Source organism: Anomaloglossus baeobatrachus, unplaced genomic scaffold (assembly GCF_048569485.1).
Source record: "Anomaloglossus baeobatrachus isolate aAnoBae1 unplaced genomic scaffold, aAnoBae1.hap1 Scaffold_3454, whole genome shotgun sequence".
In the NCBI taxonomy this organism is placed as follows: Eukaryota; Metazoa; Chordata; class Amphibia; order Anura; family Aromobatidae; genus Anomaloglossus; species Anomaloglossus baeobatrachus.
Window position 1 is genome coordinate 57,035 of NW_027442821.1, and position 2,343 is coordinate 59,377.

Below are 2,343 nucleotides of genomic sequence, written 5' to 3' on the forward strand. Positions count from 1 at the left end.
CTGTAATGAATTTCCTAGAGTTCTCCATGAAGTTTCATTCACCCCAGAGTTCTCCATATATTATACTGCACCACATAGTCCACAATGTGTTCAAATTCACCCCCATAGTCCTTGTATAAGGTAGGCTACGTAGTCCGCCATATATTTCAATTTACCCCCCACAGTCCTATATGTATCATAACGCAACCACATTAAACTTTATATTTTCTTAAGAACCCCCAGAGGAGCAAGGGGCCGCAGTGGAGGGAGAGCATGTGCCCGAGCCCCCGGTGGATCTACAGCCACCAGAGGAGGAGGAGGAGGAGTACCACCCACAGGGGCCACCGGCCGGATCGGCCCCCGGTAATTTTTTAATATAACATTAACGCCATATAAAGTACAAAACAAAAAGCTGTTGAGTACTATAAAGTGTTTTTTGTTTTCATAGATGCTAGTCCAGGGTCCATAAGTGAGTCTTTATCGGACGAGGGGGATAACCGTAAGTCATGAATCTCCTATTTTGTAATAATAAGCAGAAATAAAAATTATGATTTATTAATTTTACCATTCCCTCCATAGGCATACCCACTTTGGCCGAAATCATGTCCTTCCAAAGAAGGATTATGTCAGCCCACAGGAGGCTGATGGCCAAAGTGGAGCGGCATGCGTCGCTGCTGGCACGTTATGTGGCTGGACAAGGGGAGGGCAGCAGCAACTAACGTTTTTTGTTTTTTTTTTGTTATTGTGTACATATACTGTCACGCTCCCCGGGTCCTCTGCTCCGTTCCCCGGGTCCTCTGCTCCGCTCCCCGGCTCACCTGCCACGCTCCCCGCTCTCCAGCCTCCGGTGCCCGTACCTCCCAGGCCCCCTGGTCTCCGCTCCCGGCGCCCGACGGCTTCCCAGTCCCTGGCCGGCTCCCCTGCGTCCTCCTCTCAGCTTCCTGCCCTGGCTTCTGGCACCCGGGCCGCGCGCATGCGCATTAGGGCGCGCGCGCGGTCGCTGACCCTTTCTTAAAGGGCCAGTGTCAATTAACAGGAAATGAGGCACACAGGTACAGGGTATATAGGGGGTTAATGTCCAAGGGAGCGGGGCCTGTTCTTCGTGTTTTCCCCAGCTAGGAGTCAGGTCTCCTTGTGTTCTGTGAGATACTTACCTCTCTGTCTTCTAGAGCCGATCCTGCATCGCCATCCGGTCCTGCGGTGCCTCGAACCCCGAACGCTGCCCATCTGCAATCCTGACAGTCCGTGCCATCTCGGATCCCTGCGGTGACCCGTCATCTCGCTCCAACGGTTCCGGACCCCGCCTGACACCATCACGGCTTCCGAACCTGAGCTCCGTCACCCGGACCACCATCAGTGACCTCGTGGTCCCAGGGACTTCTCCATTTTCTCCCAGTGCACGGACTGTCCTGCTACCTACAGTGCTCCGGCTACCGGACTCCTTTCCCTCATCCGGGAGTTCGGCCCAGTGGATCCACCTCCAGGGTCTGCCCGTCCATCTGGCCCTAACAGTAAGAACAGGCCATGGATCCCGCCGAAGCACTAGCGGCCTTGCATGAGGAACTCCAACGCCAGCGTGAAGTCCAGACCCGCATGCTGAACTTTATGACTTCCGTGGACACCCGCCTGACCACGCTACAAGCGGCAGTCACGTCTTCAACATCCCGAGCCTCCACTAGTCAAGCCACGACCCCCGCTCCCGTGGCTGCCTCTTCGGATGCTTCCAGACTGCGTTTGGCCTCACCACCCCGGTACGCCGGAGATCCCAAGACCTGCAGGGGGTTTATAAACCAATGCTCCCTCCATTTCACGCAGCTGCCACATCTGTTTGCCTCCGACCAAGCCAAGGTCGCCTTCATCATGTCTCACCTTGAGGGCGAGGCACTGGCGTGGATGAACCCCTTGTGGGAGAAGGAGGAACCTATGACCAAGAACCTCCAGGAGTTCCTGCAGGCCTTTCGCAGCACATTTGACGAACCCGGACGCGCCTCCGCGTTTGCGTCATCACTTCTCCGGTTACGTCAGGGAACACAGACGGTGGGTCAATACGCCATCCGTTTCCGCACCTTGGCTTCAGAACTCGGGTGGAATAACGAGGCCCTAACCGCCGCCTTCTGGGAAGGACTATCGGGTCGAATCAAAGATGAGCTGGCTGGACGTGATGTACCGTCCACCCTGGACGCCCTGATTACCCTAGCGACTCGAGTGGACATACGCTTTCAGGAGCGGTCCAAAGAGGTATCCCGTGAGAGACGTCCGGTACGGCATTCATCTCCTCCACAGAAGCCCGCCGTACTCCAGTCAACGGCCTCTGGTGTCTCCGTCCATGAGCCCATGCAGATCGACCGTGTACGACAGTCTGAA

At 55.7% G+C, this 2,343-nt stretch overlaps 1 long non-coding RNA gene across 1 annotated transcript; it reads left to right on the plus strand.

Moving 5' to 3' along the window:
* The first annotated feature begins 250 nt into the window (after positions 1-250).
* Positions 251-1,381, plus strand: LOC142272114 (uncharacterized). The gene is made up of 3 exons (XR_012737041.1): positions 251-342; positions 428-478; positions 1,149-1,381. It is a non-coding gene; the product is annotated as an uncharacterized LOC142272114 (long non-coding RNA).
* The last annotated feature ends 962 nt before the right edge of the window (positions 1,382-2,343 follow it).